Here is a 12073-nt window from a genome sequence, read left to right on the forward strand (position 1 = left end):
GATAAATCCGTCGATAGAGTCAATGTTTACAACATCCTCCCCACCACACTATCCGTCTGTTACATCTGCTCCCGAGGCCGTTGTCTCTCACTGAGGGACCGTGACCAGAGAGAGATAAAAATGAGCACCACTCCCTGCAAGTCACATGGGCTGTTACCCTGGCAACAGAGAAAGTGGCTCTCCAAAAATGACAAAAATAAAATGAAATAACAGAGTCACTTTAAATGTTGTCAAGATTAACACTTTGCCATTTTGCAATGTTGAAACTAAAATTGCAATTACTGATGCGACACAGACTGTCATTGGGGTGGTGGGATACAGAATGGACAAGGGCTGAACATGATGGTTGATATATATCATTGAGGTGGTGGGCTACAAGCCGGAGAGAGGTTAAACAAAATGCGCGGAGAATGAGCAGATGAAAGCAGATGGGATAAAGGATCATCATTAGTTTTCTCTTCATTCCAACACAGGAATAATTCAGTACACACAGTCAATGCTCACAGCATCATCCCCACCCCATTATCAGTCTGTTACATCTGCTCCTGACGCCACTAACTCTCATTGAGCAACGGTGACTAGAGCGCAATAAAAATGTTTACCACTCCGTACCGGTCACATGGGCTGTTATCCTGGCAATGCAGAAAGCGGCTCTCCAAAAATGACCGAAAATGTAAACAACAGAGTCAATTTTAAACGCTGTGAGTCTCGTTATGACAATATTAACATCATTCAATATTGCATGTACTTGTTCAAAATAAGTCTGAGAACCTTGGCTTTCATTAACTGGTGTGACCCCCCCACCCCCGCCGCGGCCCCAATCCCCCGTACAGCAATAAGTTCAACCAAATGCTCCCGTTAACTGTTGATCTTCCTGCACATCGGCTTGGAAGAATATTATGTCATTCCGCCTTACAAAACCGCTTCAACTCTGGGGTGTTGGTAGGATTCCTCGACGGAACTGCTGCTTCAGGCCATTCCGCAACATTCCTAAGGGCTTAACGTTAGGACTATGACTAGGCCATTCTAATTTTCTTTTGAAATAATTCTCTTATTGATTTACTCTTGTCTTTTGGATCATTGTCTTGTTGCGTTACACAACGGCAATTAAAGTTCAGTTGACAGAGTGCTACACTGACATTCTCCCGTAAAGAGATATAAATTAGACAATAGACAATAGGTGCAGAAGTAGACCATTCGGCCCCTCGAGTCTGCACCGCCATTCTGAGATCATGGGGCTGATCATTCACTATCAATACCCAGTCCCTGCCTTGTCCCCATATCCCTTGATTCCTCTATCCATCAGATATCTATCCAGCTCCTTCTTGAAAGCATCCATAGAATTGGCCTCCACCGTCTTCCGAGGCAGTGCATTCCACACCTCCACAACTCTCTGGGAGAAGAAGCTCTTCCTCAACTCTGTTTTAAATAACTGACCTCTTATTCTCAATCCATGCCCTCTGGTACTGGACTCTCCCAACATCTGGAACATATTTCCTGCCTCAATCCTATCAAATCCTTTCTCAATCCTATCAAATCCTTAACACACAACAGTTTTATAACGTTGAAACTAAAATTGCAATGTTTGCCTTTACCTTACCTCAGGCTGCATTCAATACATCCTCTGATATTTCTAGTTAATAAACACCGATAGTGAGGCAAAATAATTCACAATGAGGCGACAGTAGTAGTTTCAATGATTACAGTCCAAACAGCAACTCTCCCAGGACTCCTTGCTACCAGTAATATGATGCAGTGTTTCGGCCAATCAGGGTTCAAAAACTAACACTGCGTCAACTTATGGCAGAATGGGAACCTGATGGTCATTTGACTGGACCAATGATCGGGCTGGAAAACCTGGGCGTGAGTCACCAGATACCGGGGATACGTTTCACATTGTTCCCTGCAACTAAACCGAATTCAATTTATCATGATCTTTTTGTTAAATCAGGTCTTGCCCAGTACAACTGGTCATCACATTTCCTGTAGGCTCACAGGAATAAAATGATTTTAATATAAAATTGAAATAATAGTGCTGGAAACTCGTTTCATCAGATTAGATTTATGGAAAGAGAAACTGTGGAAGACCCGGTATCAGGACTGGGACTGTGCAAATTGCTGCCCGATAGGCTGAACGTTTCCAGCTTTTTCTCCTTTTACTTTAAATGATGCACAATTATTGACTGATTACAGGATGTTTGTGACGGCCTGAACAAAGTTGCAAAATGTAATGCCCACATTCATTAGTTTCGTCTTCATTCCAACACAGAGTTAATACAGTCGTTACATTCACAAAATCCTCCCCACCCCACTATCAGTCTGATACATCTGCTACCGAGGCCGCTGTCTCTCACTGAGGGACCGTGACCAGAGAGCGATAAAAATGTGCACCACTCCCTGCAAGTCCCATGGGCTGTTACCCTGGCAACAGTGGCTCTCCAAAAATGACAAAAAAAATGCAATAACAGACTCACATTAAATGCTGTCATGGTTAACACTTCGCCATTTTGTAACGTTGAAACTAAAATTGTAATTATTGATGTGATAAAGACTGATCAGAAATTGACAAGAAGTTTGATATATATATATATATCAGTTAAGTGAGGGCATACAGACTGGACAGAGTTTGATCAAGATGGTTGATATATATCATTGAAGTGAGGGCATACAGACTGGACAGAGGTTGAACAAGATGCTTGATACATATTGAGGTGGTTGGATACAGGTTGGACATGGGTTGAACAAGGTGGTTAATATATATCATTGAGGTGGTGGGATAAATGCTGTGCAGAGGTTGAACATGATAGCTGATATGTATTATTGATGTGGTGGGATACAGGCTGTCCTATGGATTAATGTTAGGGCTTCGGCTCAGCCATTCCAAAACTCGCAATTTTCATTTGAAGTTACTGTCTTATTTATTTACTCTTGTCTTTCAGACATTGTCTTGTTGCGTTATCCAACTTCAATTAAACTTCAGGTGACAAACTGCTACCCTGACATTGTCCTGTAAAGTGTATTTATATAAAATTAACACAGCGGCCATTTCATACCGTTGAAACTAAAATTTGAAATGGCTGCCTTTACCCTACCTCATGCTGCATTCAATAAATCCTCTTCTAGTTCTAGGTGACAAGCACTGAGCGCGGAAATAACTCAGTAAGGCAGAATACTTCACAATGAGGTGAGAGTAGGAGAAAGATTGTTGATATATAATTATTGATAAGATACAGGTACATTATGAACAATATAGCACGGAATGAGCTGATAGAACTTGGTGGAAGAACACATCAACGACAATCACTGATGGTCCTACAGAAATAGACAGTTACTGAATTAACAGTACATACTATGATATAAATTATCCTAAAATGAAAAAGATGAATGTACACTTTGGCATATGCCCTTTGACATTATGCACGCCTTGTAATCCAGGAAATTTCCTGGTAAAGCTCGTCTGCAATCGCTCCAAAACCTCGTCATTCTTCCGAGAATGAGGTTACTAGAACTGTATGAAATACTCCAGAAGTGGCCAAACTCGAGCTTTAACATAACCTCCTGACATTTGAAATCAACGCCTTGATTGTAAAGGTAAACATGCCATTTGCATTCTTAACCACTCTGTCGATCTGAGAAGTCCCTTTCAGGGAGCGGTGAACTTGGACTCCAGGATCCCTCTACTCATCAACAATGTTCAGTTTCTTGTATTTATCAGTGTACTGTCTCTTTACATTTCTCCCACTGAGATGACAAGATGATAATCAAATCTCACTGAGTTTTGTGGGGTCCTGTGGAATTCATAACGAAGTGCACAAGTACGGGAAGGTGCAGGTACAGAGAAACACTGACCTGTGGCAGCATCACAGGCAAGCACATTCAGATAACACACGGAACACAAATAATACGATTCTCCGTCATTAGCAATATCGAAATGTGTTTTATGTTTTTAAATACAGGTTGTATGCAATGATATTATATATATTATGTATCAATTGCAGACTTAGAAATCTCATTAACAATGTAGAGATATAAGTTTTATGTCCTTAACAATATCTTAATATACTTTTGTGTCATTATCAGTATATAACTATACTTTCGTGTCTACAACAGACTTAGAAATGTTGGATTTGGTCACTCGGTCAGATTGTTGATACAGTTTGGGAAAAAACTGGGCTCCAACCACCGGTCCTTACAACACACAGTGAAACATCTTGCAGACCAAGGAAGGATTTGGTTATTCCATCTCCTTAAACACAGAGACAACAGGAACAGGAGCAAGCCAGTCGGCCCTTCCAGCCTGTACTTTTATTCAATAAGATCCCGGGCCAGTCCATCATTACCCCCCAACACCACTCCTATCCCCACTTTTCCCAGACCATTGGCCCGACCCGGAGTTAAACAGTCTTTCTGTGTTTGTCCACCAGCTCACCACCACCATGGTCTCAGACATTTCCAAAGCTAAACCCCTCCAATTCCCACAGGGACAAATATCGTGTTTGCTCCTTTTCACACCACTGGTATCTTTTCAATAATATCCCCTTCCCCTCCGTCTTCTGTCGGGATCCCTAACTCCCCTGGGAGCTGATTCAGGCCGATGGGCCGAGCAGTTTCCTCCAACCTCTCAGCGATACATCAAAATCCGGCCGCAGGAGACAATTCACAAGCGCCGTAAATTCCCTCGGAGGGAAATGGAAATAAATCAAAAAGAGGGACATTTACATTGGGGTTGGCTCCGCTTTGACGGGGTGCTCGCTGAGGGATCGGAAGACGGATTCAGCGGGGCTACCGCCCTCTTGGATGCTCTCCATCCGCTATTGGGTGTCACCAGTGATTGACATCACTTCGCACCAATGGGATAGCTCAGGTCCAGAATCCTCTGTTGACGGCCGTTTGTGGGTGACGTCACCTGTGAGAGAGAGCTCGGATTCAAAAACACCGGAATGGACGATTCTTATTATTTCAGTGGGACAACAACATTAATCATGGGTTTCATCACTGAATCCAGTGTTGTGGGATGTAATGTCCACTGTTATGTGTCCGGCTGTGCCGTGTTGTTGGTAGAGTGGGCAGCTTGGTGTTTGTCTCGATTCGGGTCACAACACCAGAATTGTCAGCGGGGTCCACACACAGTGTATTAGTCAACAGAAAACCTCTCGTCTCTGCAGCCTTTGTTTCTTGGTAAACTCAACAACCTTAACATGTGGACCATAGATACCCCTTCATCTAAAAGTCAGTGAATCTTTTGGACAGCTGAGAGCAGAAAGAAATTAAGTTTATTGGTCATAAAACCTCGCCCAGACTTGGTTGGATGGATTTAGCTTTGAGTTCGGGGTGTCACAGTGAAAGGGCCTGACTCTCTCCTTTGTCCAAACATCCTTCCAGGTGAGGTGACACTTCACCTGTGAATCCCCTGGGGTCGCCTAATTCGAGGCGGCCTCCTCTACCCTGGTGACACCAATTCCTCCACATTTCTGCGGCGTTAGGTTTTATTTTTGCGGGGAGGGTTGTCGATGTTGTTGCGTTTTGTGCGGGGAGAGGAGTTTTTTGAGGTTGACGATCGGCTTGCCATTCCATTTATGTTTGTGTGTGTGTGTGTGGGGGGGGGGGAATTTTATGTTTCTCTCTGAACGGCGTTCATGTTCTTTCTCTGCTTCATGGCTGTCTGGAGGAGAAAAAATCAGAGGTGTATATGGATACATGTTTTGATAACAAATTAACCTTTGAATTTTCTGCTATGAGTGGGACTTCTAGACACTAGACGCTCGAATACTACAGCACAGTACAAGCCCTTCAGCCCTCGATGTTGTGCCGACCCATATGTTCCTTAAAATGTACTAAACACACATTACCCCGTAATCTATATTTCTTACATCCATGTGCCTGTCCAAGGGGCTCTTAAATACCCCTAATGTTTTAGCCTCCGCCAACATCCCTGGCAAGTCAATCCAGGCACTCACAACCCTCTGTGTAATAAACTTACCCCCGATATCTCCACTAAGCTTCCCTCCTTTAAACTTGTACATATGCCCGCTGGTGTTTGCTATTCGTGCCCTGGGGAACAGGTACTGAATATCCATCTGATCTATACCTGTCCTAATCTTGTAAACCTCTAGCAAGTCCCCTCTCATTCTTCTACGCACCAAAGTGAAAAGTCCCAGCTCTGCTAAACTTGTCTCATAAGACTTGATTTCAAATCCAGACAACATCCTGGTAAATCTTCTCTGTACTGTCTCCATAGCTTCCACATCCTTCCTATAATGAGATGACCAGAACTGAACACAATACTGTAAGTGTGCTCTCGCCAGAGGTTTGTAGATTTACAACATGCCCTCACTACTCTTGAACTCAATCCCGCTATGATCCGAAAGGCCTTCTTATCCATCCTATCAACCTGTGCAGCGACATTGAGGAATATATGGATTTCAACCCCAAAGTCCCTCTGTTCATCCAGACTCTTAAGTAACCGACCAATAACCCTGCACTCAGCCTTCTGGTTTGTCCTTCCAAAATACATCACCTCACACTTCCCCGGATTGAACTCCATCTGCCGCTTTTCAAACAATTTTTCATCCTGTAACCTTCGATAACCTACAGCTCCACGCACAACTCCTCCAATCTTCGTGTTATCTGCAAACTTCCTTCCATCCAGGTCATTTATAATAACCACAAACAGCAGGCATCCCAGGACAGATCCTTGCGGCACTCCACCAGTCACCGACCTCCAGGCAGAATACTTTCCTTCCACTGCTACCCTCTGCTTTCTTCCTGCAAAGTAGAAAAAAAATTGCCCACGGCTGTATAGTTTAAAGGTATCCCATAATGCTCCACTGGAAATTTCTTCCGTTGAGTTAGTTGAAAAGAAAAATACAATTTGTTCTTTAATGAAATTAACAAAATTTAAATCCTGAAGCAAAGCAGAGTTGAACCACCATGGTCGATTGGACCTCTTGTGCGTACTAGGCGCTGTCTCCGCGCCGGCTTTTGAGTCTCCGTATTTTTCTTCTCGGGTGGGTTCGGTTCCTGCCTCCAACGCTGTAAATTGCCCAGAGTGTTCCGTTACAAACAGGACTCTGTATGAGAGTTTCATCATACACTCTGCGCTTTCGTTACAACAGCAGGGTTTTGTGGTCACAGAGACGGGGAGGGAGGATGAATATCGCGAAGACAGGTTGAAGAAAGTGAGATCGCGGATACGGTGTGGGAAGGACTCGGGTCAAGCAGGCGGGGTGGGAGAGGTCAGAGAGATGGCACGGGTTGCTTGTTTCAGAGGGACTATAGAATGTAAGCGCTGTAATCCCAGAATACCCCGCAGGCAGGAAAGTCAAAATCGCTTAGTGTATTTATTGTCAATATACTCTGACTCACACTTCTATACCTCATCAAGTCTCTCTCTCTCTCTATCTCTCTCTCTCTGTCTCTCTCTCTCTCTCTGTCTCTCTCTCTCTCTCTCTCTCTCTCTCTCTCTCTCTCTCTCTCTCTCTCTCTCTCTCTCTCTCTCTCTCTCTCTCTCTTTCTCTCTCTCTCTCAACCACAGTGTCTGTTTCCCTCCCCAAGCTCTTATAATCTCCCGTCACCCTGTACTCACCCCATCCCATCTCCCCAACTCCTCTGGCCAGCAGTACCTAAACCCGCCTCTCTCTCTCTCTCTCTCTCTCTCTCTCTCTCTCTCTCTCTCTCTCTCTCTCTCTCCATTGACTCCCCAAACCTGGTTTCTCTCCCTCCCACGAGTTTCTCTCTTTAGATGCCGACACACCTACTCTACCCATCACACAGCCGCGTCTCGGAATCTCTCCTTCTGAGTTCTCTTCCAATCTCCCTCCAAACCCCGATTCCCAAATATCTCTCCTCACCCCAGAACTCTCGACTTCCCCTGCCCCGTCCCCGTCGATCTCTCTCTACTTCACCGGTCTCTCTCCCAGACTCTCCCCTCAGTCATTTCTTCCCAAGTCTCCTCCTCATCTCTCTACACTAGCTCCGTCATAGAATTCTCCCTTTACCCCGCCCCACTCTGTCTCGCTCAGTTTCCCTCTCCCTCTGCAGTTCTCCTCTCCTAGAATCTCGGCTGCATCTCTCTTCTCCCCCCCCCCCACACCGTCCTTCTATTCTCAGACACTCGCCGCCATCTCTCTACATTCCCCAGTCTCTTTCTCCCCCCACCCGTCTCTCACATTCTCTCTATCTGATCTCTCCGTAACCTCGGCCTCTCTTTCCTTGCCTCTCTCTCTCTCTGTCTCTCTCTCTCTACCTGCCCCAACCCTTCGCCCTCCTCTGGACTTTAACTCCGCCAGTCTGTTTCTCATCCAGTCAATCTATCGACCTCCGGTCTCTGCTCCGTCCCCCTCTCCGTCGCGTTTCTCTCTCCTGGCTATCTCTCTCCCGCTTTTTACCGACACCAAGCTCCCGACTCCGATTTCACTCCACATCTAATGTCACTGTCGAAACACTGATCTCTCTCCACACCAGATACCTCGACCTCCCCGGCCCCCTCCCTAGGGTCTTCCTCTGCCCTCGTCTTTCTCTCGCTACCTCACCAGTCTCTGTCCCCGTCTCTTTCTCCCGAGTCCCTCTCTCTGGCCTGCCTCGAATCGGTTCCCGGGTAATGACTTTTCTGTTCATTGACTGCTCATGGAGTGTCGTGGAGTGAAGATGGCGACTGAACCTTCGTGTTTTATAGTTGAAATAATAAAATATACTTGCTGATAAGTGCAGATTCTCTGTACATCACTTATCATTATTACAGGGATGATTTTTGTAACAGTGGCGTCCATCACTAAAGTTGCCCACCAACAGGACATGCCCTCGACACAGTGTTACCACCGGGAGGGAGATTAATTGTACCGCTACCGTGAAGTTAACAAATTTCACGACGTATGCCTGTGATATTAAATTTGTTTCTACTTCTGATTCACTTACAGTGGGGATGTGTCATTCTGAATTAGTTGAAAGTATGTCACAACCTCGTGAGACGAAGGGTTGTACAATGCCGTAATATTCTATGTTCTGTGCTCTAAATACTGTACCGCATCTCACTATTTAAGTCCAGTCGATTATTTATTTAAAGCTACGACACCTTCGTTTCCAGACTACTCTCAATGCGCCTGATAATATTGCAGGATCATTTAACTATAGGCCATAACTATCAGTGACAGCCACAGGATGATAGTGATAGTTTTGCCGAGAAGGGACTCGTCAAATTCTACGTAAGGAGGAATTGTCCTCGGTGTTAAATCTGGTCATGGGGTATGAAGGGAAGTATATGGACAAACAGGAACATTAGCGATAGTCAGGATGGGCCAGTGAGTAGTAGGTCATGTCTAACGAAACGTACAAAGCTTTACGAGGTAGTGACCAGCAATGGTATTGACGGCAAGGCAGTGGATGGAAGGAACTTGAAAGGTTTTAGATGGGAGGATGCTCGGGATGGGTCAGTCGCTTGGCTTTCACAATGAGGAAGTAAATTGTGATCCTTCCTGCGTCCGTTGTTATTTGTAATCTATATCAACGATCTGGATAATAATGCCATCAACTCGATTAGCAAGTTTGCCGATGACAACAACATTACGGGTGTAGTCGACGGCGGAAAGAGTACCGGAGCATGAGTCAGGATCTGGACCAGCAGGGAATATGTGTTGAAAACTGTCAGATCGAATTTAACGCACACAACTGTTAGATGTTGCCCTTTGGGAGGGCAAGCCAGGGTCGGTCTGGCACAATGAGAAATAGGGCTCTGAGGAGTACGATAGAACAAAGGAATCAGGGAATGCAGGTCCTTAATTCAATGAAATTTGCGGCACAGTTAGAGAGCGTCGTGAACTTTTCGCACATTGGCCTTCCTAAACCAAAGTACAGAGTACAAGAGTTTGGATGTTACGTTGCTGTCGTTTAAGGCTTTATTGGGGCTTAATTTGGAATATTGTTTATGCTTGGGCTCAACTACCTGCAGGAAAGATGCAAATAAGATTGAAAGAATGCAGGAAAAACAAGTTACACGGCCATTGCCGGGACTGAATGTTTTGAATTAAAAGGAAAGGTTACTCCGAGCGAGTAGAAGACTAAGGGGAGATTTGATAGAGGTATACAACATTATGAGGCGAATAGAGAGTGTAAACGCAAGTGGGCTTTCTCCACTGACGTTGGGCGAGAATACCACTGGAGTTCTTGGGTGAAGGGTGAAATGTGAAATGTTTAATGGAAACATGAGGGGAGACTTCTTCACCCAGAGGGTGGTCAGAGTGTAGACAGTGCTGACAACACAAATGGTAATTGAGATACCGATGTTAATGTTTAAGAGATGACTCGAGAAATACACGGATGAGAGTGATTTGCAGGAACTGACGTAAAATTCGAAGGCTGCATATCTTTCCGAAAATCTCTGAAGTGCTGATGTATGCTCACCTCAGCTCCCCACATCTCACTCTCCTAAGTTCTTTAGAATACGTGTTGAGGCCTTTTGCTTTGGAAGTTCTGGATGGCCACGGTCCGAGTCGCAAACAAAAACGAAACTTTTGACTCCATTTGACTTCATAGGCCAATGTACTGAGGACAGGAGTGAGGATGTTATGTTGATGCTGTTTAAGACTTCATTGTTGTCTCATTTGGAATATTGTGTGCTGTTGGGCTCATCTACCTGCAGGAAAGATGTAAATAAGTTTGAAAGAATACAGAAAACAAATGAAGACTGTAGTTCCGATTTGGAGGTGGGTGTGACAGTGGTCTCAGTACGGTGAACAGATCTGTTGCTTCAGAGGTGCTAGTAGGTAAAATGGATGATTAGCCTCGATACTATACAACAAAGGGTCATTTGATCCGAATCCTATCCTTGGTCAGAAATTGCAGGTCAGTAATCCTGCAAGTCGTTGGAGGTTTGGAGACGTCATGTTCTAATTGTGTTGAATATTAACTCGTGGACGATACGTTACCTTCTGCGCCTCTTTGCCTTGGAGTCGAAAGGCCTCATTAAAGTGTTTATGATTGCAATTACAGATGTTTGTTACCCATTGAACAACTAAGAGCATGTCGCTTTCTGAAATATTTTGAAGATATGAATGCATTGCAGCGATTTGCATAACATTTGCCACCTTCTAATCTTCTAGTTCTACTTCCGTGGTCAAAGAAAACAAAAATTTCCTGTCCGGAATCTCAGCAATGTCTTCGTTTCCCTTCCCAGATCAGCTGAACTGTACACATTCCGGCACCGGGGATAATCTATCATAATGTTTTCCAAGTTTCCAGCGCATCCTCTTTCTCAGCGTCAGCATCTTCTGGCATATCTACCTTTTGACCCTGTGCTCACATTCATTAATGTATCCAGTGAGGAACTTGGGTTCCAGACACAAGTTTTCCTCTTTTGCCTTTGATCTGTCCACACTGTCTCCAGTCTCCTCCTGTTCTTCACAGTGCAACTCGCCAAGGATTTCTCAAATCCCTTTCTAAATGTTCTAAACCCATTATTAAATTCTCTTCAGTGTGCATTGTGACCTTCCATAACCCTGCCAGATCCTTTTTCCCGAAACCTTAAGTACCTTTCTTTCTTCCTCTTGACGAGTTGTTCCAACTTTATTGCCACCTAAGGTTACTTTATGTTATCATCCTTGCCCTGTGTCATTGAGACAAACCCTTACTGAACCCCATGTCAGTGCTCCCTAAACAATCTCCACATATCTGTTGCACATTTCCCAGAGTACATCATTTCCTAATGTACGTTCCCATGTTCCTGACAGGCAGCACCATACACCGCAGCCCCCCAATTAAACACATTCACTGCTCCCTGGTCCTATCCATGTGCAAGTTAAATAGAGGGCAGATTTGCCCTCTTGCTCTGAAATGCTGACCCACCGAGAGATCTGTCACCTGATCCGTTTCCTTTTCTAATATTAGATCCGGTATGGACTGTTCGCCAGTCCACCTGTCTTCATATAGTGAGATGAATCCTTCCTGGACACAACTGAGAAATTATGCCATACCTTTTATCATGGGGAGGTGCCAGGGAATATTTTGGAAGTTTCAGTTACTCGTGCCAATAACAAGGCCGATGTCAAATATCGGCTTCCCGATCGGATCTTTACCGTTCCCT

The 12073-nt window shown here is 44.6% G+C and overlaps 1 protein-coding gene across 1 annotated transcript in view; it reads right to left on the reverse strand.

Moving 5' to 3' along the window:
* The window catches only part of LOC132388854 (NACHT, LRR and PYD domains-containing protein 3-like), a 45820-nt gene extending 44117 nt beyond the window's left edge, over positions 1-1703 (reverse strand). The window contains exon 1 of the mRNA XM_059961273.1: positions 1601-1703. The gene's annotated coding sequence lies outside the window, so the exon portion shown is untranslated. The remainder of the gene's footprint in view (positions 1-1600) is intronic.
* Between the last annotated feature and the right edge of the window lie 10370 nt (positions 1704-12073).

The sequence above is a fragment of the Hypanus sabinus genome, unplaced genomic scaffold (genome assembly GCF_030144855.1).
Source record: "Hypanus sabinus isolate sHypSab1 unplaced genomic scaffold, sHypSab1.hap1 scaffold_429, whole genome shotgun sequence".
NCBI classification, from domain to species: Eukaryota; Metazoa; Chordata; class Chondrichthyes; order Myliobatiformes; family Dasyatidae; genus Hypanus; species Hypanus sabinus.